The sequence below is a fragment of the Uloborus diversus genome, chromosome 5 (genome assembly GCF_026930045.1).
Source record: "Uloborus diversus isolate 005 chromosome 5, Udiv.v.3.1, whole genome shotgun sequence".
NCBI lineage: Eukaryota > Metazoa > Arthropoda > Arachnida > Araneae > Uloboridae > Uloborus > Uloborus diversus.
Window position 1 is genome coordinate 143432863 of NC_072735.1, and position 17905 is coordinate 143450767.

A 17905-nucleotide genomic window follows, 5' to 3' on the forward strand; every position below is an offset into this window, starting at 1 on the left:
GACCAGATCGAAAAAAATCCGATCGATAGTTCCTTTTTTTTATTCCAATTTAAGTCACAATCCATTGGATAAATACGAATAAAATTATCGGCTGCAGAAATTAATTCGCGTGAAAGATCGCATCATAGACTAATAATAAGAGTAGACCGAGCTTTCCCAGACTTGCTGATGAAAAAATTGGTTCATGGATACATCATGTGACTGGTGGAAGGCTTAGCGAAAACTTTGGCGGCATGGTTGCTAGATGGCAACATTATCTATAGTTTGGCACTCGATATGCATTTTAAGTAATGTATTTTCATTATAATTTTTTTTTCCAGGTGCAGAGATTGAATTTTTTTTTCTTTTAGTTATGCATTATTTTGGCATTAGTTTTTGGTCACAGTTTTCAGTAACTTTTATTTCATTTGGAGCTGCTACGTCAGCGTTGGCGTGAGCGTAATGACGTAAACGTTTTGCGTTAACGCAAAAATGTACTAATCGGTATCTTAAATTGAAATTTTAGGTAAAAACCTTACCGTTTGCCGATTCTTTTTGGGCCCTTGCATCTTTAATTGCTTAGAGAGTTGTTGAAATTGACTAAAGAAAATGCACAATACGATCTAAACGAAAAACTCACTATATTAACAAAATATTTACAACTCAGAATAACAAATTTACGAATCGGACTCCATAAAAGATCATTCTTCCGTGTTCCATCAATTCAATTTATTTTATTTATTGTTGATCGTCTGCTACGATCAACGCCCTACGATCAACGCCCGCTGTTGCTAGGATATCCACCAGTCACATGGTTTGGTTTATGAGCAGCAAAAGGGTTGCCATAGCTCGGTCTACTCTTATTATTAGTCTGTGGATCTCATTGATAAGAAGTTAGCTGTTGCCATTTTTCTTGAGTTTGAACAAATAAATTCTTTCTTTATTGTTTTATGGCTTTTCATGCAACGGGGGGATTTAAAACTTTTTCTATTTGATATTTTTAGCGATTGATTGATCTTGCAAACTGCGTGAGTACAAAATTTGAGTATAGTCACGGCTTCACTTGATACCTGGACCGATTATTATGAAAATTGCTATATATATGTATTTTTCCACGGAGAAGGGGCATAATATGCTCATTGAAGTCACTCGCCACCAGGTGGCACTGCAGAGTAGCAACTTCTGCTCCGTTTAACCGATTGTCATGAAAATCAGTATAATGATATATTTTTTTGTTGGCGTAGCAACGCGCGTCGGGTACAGCTAGTTAGCCATAAAAAGGACTAAATAAATCGCAAACAATATTAGAAGGACAAACTTTTTACACTGCACTTAATACAACTTTTTCTTTTTGCTTATGTTTGTTAGATGATTGGAAGAGCAACTCTAGGAAGGGCGGAGGTTGTGATTAATACATGCGGACTGACCCACCGAGATTCCCTTTCGATAGCGATGCTTCGACGCAAAAACTCCTTTTTCAGATATGTGAAAATTATGACAAAATGTTGTTAAATGTATTCTTTGGATACATATATATCTTTTAAGAGTAAGAAGCAAGAACTTTTTATTTAATCAGTAAGTCTCGAATATTTTTACAGGGAATTTTGAAATATATTTATTACTAAAGCATTTACTAAAACATTAAAAACTTAAAAAAGATTGGAATGTTTTATTTTGTTCACATTTTTAACAAATTTTTTGTATTGTATTAATAATTACTTTTGCTCATCCTGTTCAATAAAAACTGATTATTTAAGCTTTTTTGCGTTATATCCGAATCTTTTGTATGTCACATAATTTTCGAAATAGATTCACATGATTGTACAGATGTAAATTTAGCGGAAAAGTTTTTTTTTAATTCAAATCTTCTCCTATGTATCCACCCATGCATAAGAACATAATCTTTAATTACTAGTCAACAATTAGATGATCAGCAAATCATTAGACATTCAGATGGTAAGCACAGCCTAAATTAATGCTAAGTATTTGAAGAATGTAAAAATGTGACTATTAAGACCAAAAAGCACGAGCCGAATTACATAGTCAAAGCAGCGAAAGAAAAATAATTCTTACCGATATTGTGACTGATTTTTGAGATCGAATCTTTCCAAATATTCCAAGTATACACATTTGAAAAATACTATGCTACATTCTTTCTTTTCTCAATTTGGACGAAAACATTTGTTTTTACGCATTGGAAACATTGGCAACAAGTCTCCTGGCAAAAAATGTTCAGAGGAATTTAAACTTTTCTTTGTTAAAATAAACTTACTTTTAGACGAAACAGTTTGAGATAAGCTTTGAAATTTTTACCTCGATAAACAAGTTTTAGAACCATTCCTTCTTTCTAAATAGAACATAAATGTACCTTTTGAAGAAAAAGTTCTTTTTTTATTCTTTTGAAAAAAGTATTGTCAACTACTATTCTTAAGCTTACTTATTTACTTCTTCCTTACGCAGCTGAAACTTTTTCAAGAGATAGCAATCATGTTTTTCAGAAACTTCTCGTCAATTATTTACTATAAAAATAAAATCCCTCCCACACATATATATATATGAATCAACAAACAGTATTGCTGGTCTAAAAATAGTTAAACCTATAAAGAAATCTTGGAACACAAACAACAGATTTGAGAAAAATGGAGAAAAATGAGAATGAGAGAAGGGGAGAATGAGGAGAATATTTAAAAAGGCTTAACTCATATAATTATGAAAACAATGAGAGTAAAATATTGCAGAATATACCACAAATTAAATTGCAAAATGTAACATCAAATGCAAATGTAACGAAAGAAAATAACATTTTGAAGACTGCAAAAATTAATTTAATGTTTGGTTTTAAAAAAAAGTGCAAACATGATTTTCAGCTATGAATACAAAAAAAAAATGGAAAAATTAATCGAAAAAGCAAAATCTAAAGGAAATAGCATTTTTTAAATTCAGGATTGCACAGTTCATCAGAACAAATAAGTGATTGACTTACCATATCGAATATAAGTGACGCTATACCATTAATATTAAATGCGTAAGGGCATACTGTCCACCTCTGGCAAGTTGCGCTACACTGCCCGACCGATTAAACGATTCCATTAGTTGAAATAAGGGTGAGAGAAAAAACGGCGTAAGAAATTGCGGATTTAGTTTGTAGAGTTATTGCCCATTTGGCGAACAATATTACTATTCAGGTAAGAAGTAGCAAGCGGTTTAGGATTTTCTCTCTAATAAAAAAAAAAGACTTGCTCAAGGCCGTAGCTCAACTTCTCAAAGGCGAACAGAACAGGGTACATGTGAAAAGGAAAGAACAAAGGTAAACAGGTGATAGAAAACATTTAAACAAGCAAGATTGTATAGGAAAATATTTTCGCAAACTCATTCTGACGCGCTACATGCCCACAATGCCAGAAACTGATGAATACTCTACACAGGTCACTAATTTTTTCATTAAGACAATTTTACGCAACATTTTAGTCTTTAAAAAAGATTTAATAAAGTAAGCACTAACTGACACACAAGTATCACAACTACAACACAGCGATCTGCAAAATGTTGCCAGAAGGACTCGTCATTGCAAAGTCCGTTACGTTGTTACTGCGAAGCATGTAATACATTTGTAGGTCGCAAATGTCAACAACTCCTTTCAACCTTTCTTAAAATTTAAAATGTTGCCCGAAATCTGTTTTGTGTAATAAATGTGCGACCTGTTTCGCATCCGTGAGTTGCGGTGAAACAAACGGAAATTTCATATATATTTTAATTTCGAAATACATATTCTAGAACTAAGTTTTCATAACATCTTTTAAGCTTGATTGAAAAATTGAACTTTTAGCCTTGATCTCCCCTACTAAATTAAGCGCTATTTAGTTAAAAACAACTTTAACTAAATAGATTAATTAACAAACGTTTTTTTTTTTTTGGTTACAATTCTTGAATTTTTAGGGTTTCGTCTTTCCGAAACATACTTGCAAAGCATTGAACCTGAATAAATAAAGAGACTCTGAACGAAATTTTGCTTGACTGCAACATCAGCGTGCAGTCGTGGCCGAGTGGTTAAGGCGATGGACTTGAAATCCATTGGGGTTTCCCCGCGTAGGTTCGAATCCTACCGGCTGCGAAGACGACTCGCAATTTTACGGTTTCCACTTTTACAAAAATTACTCGCAAATTACACGAATAGAAACCGCATACTTTATATTTTCATTTTTATTTCTAAAAGAAAAAAGTCAAGCAAATGACGTGAGAAAATATCAATTTTTAAAATAATTCTTAATGGGAAGAAGCATATTTAACGCTATAAGTTAAAGTTAAAACTCTTAGACACACACACACACCTTTAAAGTATAAATTCCTTGTATCAAGGGTCGCTTGATCCTATAACCATGGCTTTCAAACGAAGCGGAAAATATCTGAATCTGAATTTTAAAGGTGGTAGGGACGGGACGGTGGGAGTGAGTTTTCACGCAGCCGTAAACACCAATAGATTTCCAACTTGGCCACGACTGCCTGCTTAGTGCTTTGACCAAGAGAAAGAGAATTGAGAAAAATAAAACTAAGAAAAATAATTACTGGATTAATGACATTAGAGATTTTGTACGCATACACTTTTCACATTAGGTAAATACTAGTTCAAAAAAAAAGAAGTGTCTTTTATCATTTTACAGCAAAGTACTCAAAATTTAAGTATGAATTAAATGTACTTATGAATAAAAGAGAAATCAAACCGTAATTTTCTTTCTCTTCGTCTATTGTCTACACAGGCAGTCGTGGCCGAGTGGTTAAGGCGATGGACTTGAAATCCATTGGGGTTTCCCCGCGTAGGTTCGAATCCTACCGACTGCGTGGAAACTGTTAACTTCTCTCCTACCTAAAAATTTAGATTCATTTATTTTTCGCACCCTTTGAGATGCGTAATTATAGTTTCAAGCGATCCTTGATTTAAAAAAAAAAATATAGTTTAAGTGTGTGTACATCTAACAGTTTTTTAATTTCATAATTTATATCATTTATAAAACATTATAATATGATTACATTTACAATATTTAGACCTAAAGTCATATATGATTTTTTACGGAACAGTATTTTTCCTGTACTTAACCGCTATTTGAAGATATCCATTTTTTGGCTCACTCTAATGTTCCCACCATATGTATATAACACTTTTAATATCAGAATAATCTGGTTTGTAAAACTATATATCTCATTCTGAAACTAAACTGTTACCAGCTGCATAACATTCTTTAATTACACTATCAATGGACAGTTCAAAAAGAATGAAAATAAATCTCTCTTTAAAAAAAAAATGCTTTTAACTGTTATATAAAAAACATGAGTTTAAAACACTTCAAATTCCTAAAACTTCAAATTTAGAAGCACAAATTAAAGTAGATGATTATAAGATCCTAAACTTGTTTACAATTTTATTTTTGAACCAAAAGAAAATCTTTAAGAATTAAGTTATCTCCCTAATTTGCACATATTTTAGTTTACTCAATTAGTTTATGTCTGATTTTTATTTTTTTCCCCATATTTTAGATTCGAACCGTTGATAAAAGTATTTTGCAGTAAGAACAGAACAAAGTTTTGAAGTTTTTAAAATGGGGTTTGGGGGAACGGATTTTCTAAAAGTTACTTTCAGTATTGTGTTTTAATTGCAGTTAGTGTTGCAAAATACATTGCACACTTTTGAAAACAATCGTTTATATTGTCTGTATTAATTGTTTTACAATAAGAATTTGAAGCTTTCCATAAACGTCTAGACTATCCAATTAAAACTTTTTACAAAACAATCAATTTATACAAATGATGGATGAAAACAGATTTTCATTATAAGATTTTTAGAAGAGTTGAAAATAAAAAAACTGAAAGAATCATTAAGGAAGAGAGGACTACTTTAAAAGAATAATGTTTAACAAAAACTGAAAAAAAAAAAAAAAAAAAAAAAAAAACATCAGAAACAAAATATCTTTTAGAAAATTAAATACACTAATTTTAAAACCAATGAAACTCCTCAAAATATTTTACAGCAAACTGAAATATTTATATGATATGTTTCATGTGTGTATTTTGCCGGTACTTTCAACCAATTATTTCAATAAATTGCTTTTGAATAATAATACTCATGCACAGTCAAATAAGTAACAGCAAAATGACAAAGGGGGAATTTAAAGTGATGTAATTTTCTTAAATTAGGATTTTATCTTTATAGATAAAAAATAAAATAAATATCACCGCAGCCGGTAGGATTCGAACCTACGCGGGGAAACCCCAATGGATTTCGAGTCCATCGCCTTAACCACTCGGCCACGACTGCCTTGTGAACGTAGCTTATCAAAGCAAACATAAAATTTGATCGTATTGACGTCAGAGAAACGATAAAAAGTTTCACTCTCTGCGTAAATCACGTTTACGGCCAGAAAAGGCAAATTCAAGCGCTGTAAATAAAACACGAAAAAGAAATCAATTCGCTAGAATCAAATACGGAAATACAAAATTCACTTTGTTTCCGCGTGTTTTAAATTTCAATAATTCTTTTTTTTTTCGGGAGAGATGGGACAAGCTTAGCAGAAATATGTTTTAAAAAATATTTTTTACTGCTATGCTAAAACAATTTTAATTTCAGAACAAAAACTAAAAACCTTTTATTATGTTAAATTTCGCTGTTATGTTTTGAGGTGCAAATTATCCTTTCTTGTCTTTTAAAGAGGTCTAGTGTTTTGTGTGTGGGTAAACAAGTTTCAGAAAGATAATGAGTTTTGAGTTTCAGAATTTAAATTAGTGGTTTGTTCTTAACACGTGTTTTTCCCCCCAATGAAATAAATCAAAAACGCTTTTTGATAGGGAGAAAACAAACTTGTTTTTATGTGATTTGCGTTTTCTACCGTTTTAAATTGCGGTTTTTAATATTTTATGTTTGTGTTTACCTAAACAGCCACATAATGTTTACAAAAAAGGGAAAAATAAATAAAACTGTTTGCTTAAAAAGCCTCTCTTTAATCAATGAGCCATTGTTAATGTTGAAGATAGTTTATTATGAATACATAGGAAGCGCGAAAATCATTCATTTTTGTATTAGTAACAAATATTATGGGGGGGAGTCCTTTTTTTTTTGAGTTTATTGTGGAAATTTCTCTTTAAACAGTCAATTTAGCAATGAGATTAATATTATTTTATGAAGGCTAATACAGGTACTCCTCGTATAACACGGTTAATTCGTTCCGTGTAGTATCGAAACAGTGCTATGCTATACTTTTTTATAAATGTTTTTTTACTTATTTTTTAACCTAATTAATCATGTACATATCATAAATGATGTCAATGTGTACCGTGTTATATCGAAACCATGTTCCGTGTTATATCGAAACCGTGTTATACGAGACCTTGAAGTAATGTAAATCAAGGAATGTGTACCGTGTTATATCGAAAGCAGTTCATAATGTGCACATTTTATAACAGCTGAAATTTCAGCTCAATAGGACATATAAACGAAAACTTGTAACCATAACATATAAAGACCCACTGATTTAAAAATAAGAGTTGTTATAAACGATAAAATTTAATTATTTTAGATGCCTTAAATTGAAACTGTTATGCACAACAAGAAGAAGTTTAATCCACTTTTCTTTCTATACTAAGAACAAAACGCATTCTATAAGAAAGAATATCTGAGCTTTTCTGTAGCAATAAAGTTCGTCTCAGCAACAACAACAAAAAAAATTTAAAATAAAATAAATAGAATCATTCTATTTATTTTATTTCATATTTTGTTTCGACTACATTTTTCATTTATCGTTTGTTAAATTTAGCTTATGTTTAATCATAATGTTATTTCCTTACAATGCATTGGAAACAAAATAATATTCACATTTTTACTTTAATAACACTGATGAAAAAAATCAAGTATGTATTTAAAAGTTAATAGTTAGCCCAAGACAAACAATTTTTCGTAAAAGTAAAAACTTATTACAGTTGTTATCATACATTTTTTAACAGTGTATTGAACAAAAATTGAATTCTTTCTTTTAAAATTCGTGTTACATCAAAACTGTGTAGTTATGAATTAAAGTTTTGTACCGTGTAATATCGAAACCGTGTTATAATAATCGCAAATTTGGTACTGTGTACTATTGAAACCGTTTTGTAGAAATACCGTGTTATACGACGGACGCCTGTACTTTGACATTCCTGACGTTTTGAACTTTTAATCTTCTTCTTCATCAGCACAACAACCATGGTGCAGGCCAAGCCTTTCTCCGTCTGCTTCCTCCAGGCGGTACGACACATTGCCAGGTTTCTCCACCAGTTCACTCCCAAAATTTCTAGATCCTTCTCAACACTATCCAGCCACCTTGTTGCTGGTCTTCCCCTTCTCCTTGTACCCTCAATCTTCGAAAAAGTTAGCTTTTTAACCAGGTCCAGATCTGCACGCCTAAATACGTGCCCCAGCCATCTGATTCTGTTGACTTTAATTACTCGTAAGATGTTAGGTTGTCTGTATTTATGGTATACTTCAAAGTTATATAAACTTCTCCAAGCATCATTTTACTTTACTGCTCCAAAAATTGACCGAAGAATCTTTCTTTCAAAAATAAGAAGTCTGTTTCCCTCTGTTTTATTAATTGCCCATGTCTCACTACCGTATAAAATGATCGGTCTTATGAGGGTTTTGTATAGGTTTATTTCTGTATTAATGGAAAGGAACTGAGATTTTAATTGGCTCTTTAAGCCAAAGTAGCATCTATTTGCCATAAAAATTCAATTTCCAATTTCAACCTTAAACTCATAGAACTTTTAATAGATATCATAAAAGGCGAAAACATTCCTGTTTTCTTTCATCTAGTTCTGTATTTTTAGTAAGATAATAGAACAGCGTACATTTTGTTTGTAAACTCCCAATAAATTTGTGAATATGAGCGATTATTCATCTGAGGACATTAAAAGTTAATGCATAGGAAACGTGTTTCTTTAAATAATAAATCATTTTCTTTAGATTTTTTGGGGAGACGATATTTTAATATATGTATGTTAATCCAAAAAGTAAATATTTAAAACACCATTTTAAAATCTTAAAGGAGTTTTGAATGTATATGAATGTTGACCAGACAATAAACGATTATTAATTTTAATTCAACAATATTTTAAGAAATAGGAAAGATAACAAGTTCCCTAACAAGAAAGGAAAAAACAGAAAATTACTCATTTGCAGTGTAGAAGATTACCTAAAGACTTTTTTAAAAGTACTTCCGAAAGTTCACTAAATTCGCAGATAGTTAACTGATAGCAAAAAAAAACAAAAGAGAATTTTAAAAACTTATTAAATGTCACCGCACATAATAAATCATTTCGGGGCAAACTGACCATTAAAATACCTTTAAGGTATGAGGTTTTATCTATGAATATATCGCAGGAGAATCTTAAGCGTCTCTTACAATCATTAATCATTTATTATCTTTAAAACTATTCGCCCCATTGTCTACCAGTCTACGAATGAGAATTTTTCGTAAAAAAGGCAAGTCAAATTACGGCATTGTAGTTTCATATTCCTATTTTTCAAAATGCAACATGATTCAAGGCCTAGTTAACTACTGACATTAAAATCATTTTGCAACATGCATCGTAGAATTTGAAAATTCATTTGACTTGCACATGAATTATTTGACAATAAATACAGTATTTTATTAAAGTACAACGAAAATTTTGATACGGTAGATTCCCGAAAGCCCGATCTTTCTCATGCGGATCGAAAACTGACTGACTTAGAAACTGCCGGGTTATCAAGAATGCGCGCTTAACTGGTATTCCTGCGGAAATAGTTATAACAATTTCTCTCACAAGTAATTATTATTACAAAATGTACTTACCATAGTACTCTATTCGGTGCGGATTTCAACTAAAGTGTTTTAAGCTATGCATTGCTATCTGCAGCAGGTTTTTCATAATGATTGTTACACTTATTTCGACACAAAAGTTTATTCATAATATTGAATTGACACAATTTATGACAATAACAAAGTAACTGTAGGAAACATAACGTTCAAAAAGCATAAAGTAACAACTAATTTGCAGGCACTTGCTTCGGAGATTAAATGAATCCCTTTTTCACGTCAAAAAAGCGTAAACTTTTGGATGTAAAATCATCCAAATATTTTCATGTAAAACTTAACATCCAAAGGTAATTAGATTTTACGAACAGCTGATCAACAATGATTCTTTAACTGCTTGCACTTATCAGTCATTTCATTTTGGAATTTTTCAGCAGCATCAACTTTAGGAAACAATCTTGCCATAGGAGACGGAATTTCATCCCTTTCTCTTAAAAAATAAAATAAAACAAAACAAGCCATACAAATTTATAAGGATATGACAGAAAACAAACACAAATATCTTACTTTTCAAATTTATAACAACAGTTTTGCCGGGATTTTTCTTTCGCCGAAACGTGAAAGAATTTATAAGAACGTTGTATATCATAATAACAAATTTGATCGCTTCACGGACGATTTCTTTCCATGCCCAAACTTCAGAAAAAAAAAAGAATCGTATAAAGAAACTATTTTTCATAAGAAAAACAGAGCGGCTATTTTTTCCCCCGCAGTCCTCACAGAGGTCTTTTTCAAGCAAAATACGGATACAAGCCATTGAACTTAGAAATTTTTATATTTATTGATTTATTATTATTATTATTATTATTATTATTATTTTGTAAAAAAAAGGGGGTTCTCATTGAAAAATTTGAAGTTGATGCTCGTTTTAATATGAAGACGACCCCTTAACAATAATTTTTTAACATAATTATGTAGAACTTTTTATTCCTGAAACAATGACACCTTACACGTGTCTCTAGTGTCAATAGCCTTTGAATACGATCGAGTGTTTCGTTTTTTTTTCCTATGACTGTACAAATGTCAGGGAAACAAACAAGAAGATTGATTGCGTTATTGAACGAGTGTTACTCACTTAAAACGATAAACTGCAGGAAGTGAAATCCCTTTATTGGTATAAAAAATGCATAACACACAATAACAAATTTACGAGTGATCGTGAATGTTACTATGCTATGTAACGAAGTAACGAGTAAAGTTAACGTTCACTAACTACATTATGGGGACTAGTCCAGGAACAGCATTTTCTAACACAAGTGACAGAGTAAGATTTAATGTCAAAACGGGTGCAATAAGTAAAATTTTTTGGCCTAAGAATTCCTTCGTGTATGTGTGTTTTCTCAGGAAAGAAGTCTTTGCGTATTACATATTTTAACACTTATTTCTGACGACTAGAAAATCGTCTGTCAAGGTATGACGCGTAAAAATTGCTTCTACATTTAAACGAAGCAACTGCCTGTTTAGTGATATTTTGATAGTTTAAATTTTAACCCTAACTACAGTGGATGAACCCTAAACTCCAATTGATAGCGTTCATTGTTGACCACATTTTCGTTTCTTCATTCTCCTGAAATTGCAGTCTTACCAGTAAAACGGTTAAGTTACTGGATCCAATTCAGTTTTCTCAAAATAAAGCATTTCCCTGCATGTCAGACATTACCAAAAAATATTATCAAATTATCATGCTGTGGCACGAGTTTCATTGTTGGTGACGTCAGAGCGTTACTTGATCAGTGAATTCGCTACTATATATAGGAGAGTAAACATTGAGCTGTCACATGTGGGACATAGTTTTGTGCCTTTGAGAATGCCAATTTCTTTGAGGAAGAATTAAACTTTGTTTCTTATCCAGAAAATAATTTTTACAATACAGCAAAGCCTCTCTTATCCGGACAACGTTTATCCATTTCTCCGGATTATCCGTATCGAATTTGAAGATTTCCTTTGTCTTTAATTTTGTGTCACATATATTGTAATTTTTAAATTATGATAGCAAGAGCGTAGTAAAAAGCTGATGATGAAAATGAACTGCTACAACTGAGTAATTTTTTACATAAAACAGTTGTAACAAATGGCAAGTTTACCTATATAAGGATTTTGTTTACTAACTATCCACATTGATCGGATTTCCGGTAATCCGGATAGTCTTTTGTTTCCAGTTAAGTCCAGATAAACGAAGTTGTACTGTGTTTATCAATGTTTTAATACAATTAACAGTAAATTGTTTTTGTTGATTCAGTAAGGCTCAATACTACGAAAAGTCCTTTTAACACCTAACCATACTCAAATAAAACTTTTAATTTAAAAAATAGTGTCCCTGTTTTAACAAGAGTTAAAAGCCAAATAAAACCTTTCAAAATGTTTTTGAAAACTCGGGCAATGAAAAGTTAAATTGATCCTGCATTATTCATATTTTATCACGTTAAATACACGACAGTTCATCGGTACAAGGTGAGAAATGGTCAACCGACATAGTTGACAAAGGAGATTTACAGTTAAAAAACGTATATGAAAAATAAACATTTGAGTGCTGTAAAAGTTTCTATAGAGTTAAATGAAAATTTTTACATTTAATTTTCACCTAAAATTGTTTACTTAGTTCTCTGATTAGCTGGATTAAATGGAACCTCTTCCCGCAAAAATATTCTTGGTCGTGCGAAAAACATAAAGCTTACGCTTTTCGTCGTAAAATCAAAGATAAATAAGCTCAAAACGTTTTGGAATTATGTCGCTTTTACAGATAAAAATAAATTCAATATTTTTGTTTAAATTGTTGTATAATTGTAAATAGAAGAAAATATTAGAACTTAATCTTAAGAACTTAGTTGGACCAGTTAATCAGGACGGTGAAGGTGTTCTTGCGTAAGGGTGCATATCAGCATCAGGACTTGGTAGTTTGGAATTTTCTGATGGAATAATAAATCATACTGTTCATTTAAATATTTTAAAATCCAGTTTTAAACTACTAGCCCAAAATTTTGTTTTTGGAAACAACTTTGATTTTCATCAAAATAACGATAAGAAGCACACGGTTTTCAACGTTTGCGTCTAGTGCCTCAAAAATTGTCCTAAAGTTTAGAAAATACCTCTTCAATTCTCAGATTTGAACTTAATGTTGCATATTTAGGAATATCTGGAGGATAGATTACGAAAATACGGCTTTGAAATACAAATAGAGCTAGAAACAGTAAGACTCGAAATGTGGTTGAACACTTACTCAGAAATTAGGCAAAAAAAAAAAAAAAAAAAAAGAAAAAAGAATGAAGACGTTTACAAAGCGTTGTTGATACTGCATGATATTCTACTAAATAATAACCTAATAAAAGGTTAGATTATTCAATAATATATAGACATTTTATAAAGTGTACGGAGACTTTTGTGAGATAAAATTTCCGGCACTTTTTGATTTTTGATTTTTAAAAAATTAAGTTTTAATATTTTTTGAAATCTTTTCATGCAGTTTTGTTAAAAATTGATCATATATATTATAATTAAATACCTATTCCGAAATATTAATTCTAACCAATGGATTGGGTCCTATTTCGTTGAAAGTCGTAGGTGTACGAAGACTTTTGGGAGCCACTGTATATTCCAAATTTCAACCAGAACGTAGCATTACTTCTTGAGATTGGGCACTCACAATGGAAAAAAAGAACGGGCAATTGCGCTACCCCCTTTTTAGCTGTTGACACCAAAATAAAATCAGCTCTTATACCCACTAAGGGCTACTTGCCGATAAATTTTTCTTTCATTCCGTTCATTATTTCTTGAGATACAGCAGTCACAATTGACGACAAAAAACGTTCTATAGCTCAACCCCCGTTTGAGTTATTGACACCAAAATTGAATCAGCACCTGTTCGTGTTAGTGGCAACATATGGACCAAATTTTGTTTGATTCCGCCAGTTACTTCCTGAGGAATAGCAATTATTTAAATAAAAAATCATGTAGTTTTGTTGAAAATTGATCATAGATCTTATAATTAAACACCTATTCCGAAATATTAGTTCTAACCAATAGATAGGGTCCGTCGTAGAAAGTCGTAGGTGTACGAACACTTTTGGGACCCACTGTAGATAGGAAAGAAAAAGGAAATAAAGTACGTCACATTTACCTCTTTCTCAAATAGTAAAAGTTTAAGAACAACATTAAGGTCTCCAAAGTTAAAGCAAGTGAAGCAGACATGTTTTTCGAGCTCACTAGGTCACTAGGGTTAAAACAATTTCAACTCGAAAGGCATTCGTCTTTGATATGGCATCTTAGCAACTCCAAAATATCTCTTCAAAACCCCAACTATTGGAATTATGGATATCAGTTCAAATGCTTAATTAGGTTCCTGTGTTTTTCAAGCAATGATTTTATCTATTTTCATAAAATAGTAGGCCAGTAGAGCTTCAACAGTCATTCGAGGTTCAGAAAATCTGAATTATTTATATTTACGCGAGACGTGTTTTTAAGTAAGTTCCGTCTTGTTTTAGACACTAGTAGTTTGCGCTCATACTGCAACGAACATGTGCGTCGTGTACCGGCATGCCTCAGGAACAACTGTGCTCACTTTCAACTTTGTAGCTAACTTGTATGGTTCTGTTCTATGCTTTCATAATGTTTAAGACTATCAACTCGCCAGTCGCATTTGAGGTTCGTTCAGTGATACGCTTTTTTTGTCAACAAGGAACCTATCTGCTGAAGAAATTTATCGACAGATTTGCGAAGATTTCGCTTCCACTGAAGACCTTAAATCGTCTGTAATCAAAGAAGGTACACCGGAGCGCTCCTCATCATGGATGTTGTCACGGCCATCTTTGAATTCTCTTACCCATTTACGCACTTTGCTTTCACTCATTAACAGTATCACAGGACACTTCGCAAATCCGTCGATGAATTTCAGCAGCAGACAGGTTCCTTGCTGAAAAAAAGCGTATCACTGAGCGAACCTCACTTGCGGCGGGCGAGTTGATACTCAAACATTATTATAGCATAACAGAACCGTACAATTTATCTAGAAAACGAGCGCAGTTGTTCCCGAGGCATACCGGTACACGACGCACGTGTTCGTTGAGGTATGCGGGCGAACTACTGATGTCTAAAATAAAGCGGACGTTGCATAAAAAACACGCCTTGTACTTCAGTTCATCTCTATCTTGACGCAGAAATATCTTAGACTTCAGTTATGTAGAAAAAAAAGAATTGCTTTGAAATTCAAAACAGTTCGAAACTACTGACAGTTCTGAATAAGCAGGAGGGCTCTAGTCAACTTTTTTAAGTACGTTACTTTTAGGTAATCGACAGTAGGGTTGTGCTACAATTAACTGCTGTTGGGGCGTAACACTCAAGTTGTGATAATATTTCACTCACTTACACATAAATTTTATAAACGTCTTTGCAATAATATTCTCCCCGTCGAGGATTTAAAGAACCTTTTACGCTTTTAAAGAAATTTAACAGCAAATATTGAGGTCTATATTCTAATGGATACTGAAACTGATGTAAATAATATGTTAAAGATTTTTTGAAACTGTTTTATTTATTCTAATGGACATTTTTGGCGACTTATTGTGCTCATCTGCATTATGCACATATTCAGAAGCATTGTAACGGAGATATTTTCATTTTTTAATTGCGTTGTTTAGTTTATTACGAAAAGTTGCCACTAGTGTAGCTTTAATATGCATATTTAGTTTAACAAAGAAGATCCCCCAGCTTAGCTTAAGTTTTTCTAAAATGCTAATTCAATGGACAGCTTTAAAAAACCTGTCTACGAGCAGCGCGGGCATTCCCAACTAGTTTTTATTAAAACATGAGTTAAAATCTTATATACTAATATGGATTAAAAAACGAGACCATCATAGACACTTCCTTGAAAACATATCCAGTAAAAGAGGCTATGTCTTCCATGTGATTAAACTTATTTCTCTTCACATTTATTCTGCTTATGTGGACTTACTTTCAGACACTACTACGAATTAGAACTAAGTATTTTTGATAACCTAGTCAATAAAACTCACCGATTGGTATAATCCAATGCAATACATTGCTGAGAATTAATATCCTAATGATGTGCTCAGAAATCGAAACTGAGTGATAAAAACTTCTTCATCAGATTGGTATTATCATGACAAATTCATGACACTAAGCCCAACAATAAATAATTTATAGGTTAGTTTTTTTCTGAGTTGTATTATTAATACGTTTCTTCTTATCGTGACTTTTATTAATACATCCTTATAGGAGACGCATTTATAACTCAATCATGTTTTATGTATTTATTTATTGAGATAAATTTTCAGAACTCTTATATTTACAAAGAAATCCTCAGGCAATTGACAATATTTCACATCTACCAGTAGTCAATATTCCGATTCAAAATTTTGTTACCTTTTTTTTTTTTGAAGTTTTAAGCATTATAATGATATGTGCATATGCCATAGCATATTACAGTTTTATTTTTATTTTTAATTTGAGTTGAAATAGCTTAATAAATGTATCATTGAATATTAGGGTGGTACTTATTTATATGGGAAGAAAAAAAATCCGTAATTTAACAAGTGACGCCCCCTAGTTTTGTGACACTATAATAAAAAGTAACGTGTGCAAAATTTGAACTCGATCGGTCAGTAATAACACGTGCTCCTAGGACGTTGAATGTTAACACATTTCGTAATTTTCTCACAAATCTTCGAGTTTTTACTTTAGACCCAGTACATCGTTTCTCCTAGGTTTGCAAAATATTTTTACTGTGAAGTAGCACTAAAATCTTCTTTTTAATTACTTTAAATCATCTAAAGATTTTACATTGAATAAGAATGAAGTGATGCTTTAGAAACTACCTTAATCATACACTTTTCTCAATGCATCTCGATCGTGTGTATTTCCTTTTCCGATTGTTTTGGAATGTCTGAAAAATAATTTGGTTTTGTGACTTATATTTAGTAAATTGCTTGTGATTTTTGGTTAATTGTGCTCCTCTTTTAGTTGTATCATTCACAACTTTCAGCATTTTAGCAATCTTTCTTCTCTTTAATAAGCTTCCTTCATTTTGCCATAAATCAGGATCAAGTAGGAAAAAAAATCTTTTGGCGTTTGTAATTTATCAAACAGTTTTTATTGGCTTGTAATTGATTATATAAAGAGGAAGATCTTTACCAAGAAAGTGTTACAAATCATCTACTGTTATCTGGTTTTTTATACAGTCATCAGACACATCTTCCTTATCACCAAGCATTTTTTGAAGCAGTATTTTCATACCTTTAAAGTTAATTCCTTCATCCAATACGGACAAAGCTACTAGTTCATCCCCTAAATACCATAAGTGATTTATGAAACTTTCAATCGCTGCTTCTGCTGCATGCTTGTCATCATTTTGTAAACTGCTAGTTTTTTAGACAAATTATATCATTTTAAAAGAGCCTCGATTGAGTTGCTGCGAAAAACCATATCTTGATACTGCATTTGACTGTAAAACAGCATTTAAGGGATTTTTCTTCATGTAAGGTTAATTTAAGTTGTTTCCTAAATATTTAAATTTTTCAAACTATAAATTCCTTTTACCACACATCTCACTCAGAGATAAGCTCCAGGTTGCCAAAGTTATATCCCTCTAGAAGGGACGTCTAGAAGGGACTTCACCAGGAAATATTATTACAAGTTATGGGAATTCTCTGTAATCTTAAATGGAAAGATCTTTCTCAATTCCGCTTTTTACGAACAATAGTTGTCATCAACTTCGTCTTTTAGTATTGAAGTTGTATGTGTACTTGATTGAAATGTCACAAGTTCTGAATGATAGAGATCTTTCCACAAAATTTTGAAGCGCTTAAATAGCGGAATATCGAGTCTAGAACTATGAAAGGCAAGAACTTCTTTAAAGACACAATCTGTAGTACAATTTGAAGTGCATGACGATGGTAATCCAAACGTAATATATCACCGTTCAGTTTCTGCTCTAAAAAGTTGCCTGCATAGTTTATACGGCTGATATTGCTAGCCATTGTATCAAAAACTACAGATTTGAACAGTTAGCAAGCAATCATCAAAGATATCATATACAAATG

At 32.0% G+C, this 17905-nt stretch overlaps 3 non-coding genes across 3 annotated transcripts; 2 read left to right on the plus strand and 1 right to left on the minus strand.

Annotated features, from left to right (window-relative positions):
* The first annotated feature begins 4008 nt into the window (after nt 1–4008).
* Nucleotides 4009–4090, plus strand: Trnas-uga (transfer RNA serine (anticodon UGA)). Its single transcript has one exon. It is a non-coding gene; the product is annotated as a tRNA-Ser (tRNA).
* A 643-nt stretch (nt 4091–4733) lies between these two features.
* On the plus strand, nt 4734–4815 carry Trnas-uga (transfer RNA serine (anticodon UGA)). The gene has a single exon. It is a non-coding gene; the product is annotated as a tRNA-Ser (tRNA).
* Nucleotides 4816–6204: 1389 nt separating this feature from the next.
* Nucleotides 6205–6286, minus strand: Trnas-cga (transfer RNA serine (anticodon CGA)). The gene has a single exon. It is a non-coding gene; the product is annotated as a tRNA-Ser (tRNA).
* Nucleotides 6287–17905: the final 11619 nt, after the last annotated feature.